The following is a 431-nucleotide window of genomic DNA, read 5'->3' as shown; positions in this document are numbered from 1 at the left end:
CTGATGTCATGTTGTAGATATTTTTGTGTTGTGTATCCCATAACTACTTATTGAATTTTGAGTTAGGTTACATACAGTTTTTTCTTTTTCCTTCATACTGGGTTTTTAATTGTCTGATATGCTGTATTTCTTAAATATACCTCTGATTTTTTTCCTTCCTTATATTTTCTTATTTCTGGTTATACCCTTTCCTTTTCTACTGAACAGGAGCTTTCAAGTAGAAATAAGACATACTTGGACATACAAGGCCATTGGTAGCACTTACTATCATAGAACAGATATTAAACCCACTTGTTTACAAACAAGGTCATCTAAGTTAACACCTTCCACTGCCAGCTAAATGTTCTGTTTGTATAATGTATTTACTTTGAGGTGCAGGAGTGATATTTTAACTTCCTGATTGATTTCTCCTTGGAGAAAAATGAGCAATG

This window comes from Pteronotus mesoamericanus, unplaced genomic scaffold (assembly GCF_021234165.1).
Source record: "Pteronotus mesoamericanus isolate MK-2021 breed Mesoamerican mustached bat unplaced genomic scaffold, CSHL_Meso_final contig_130, whole genome shotgun sequence".
NCBI lineage: Eukaryota > Metazoa > Chordata > Mammalia > Chiroptera > Mormoopidae > Pteronotus > Pteronotus mesoamericanus.
The sequence above is the reverse complement of the archived record's forward strand: the minus strand, read 5'-3'. Positions refer to the sequence as shown.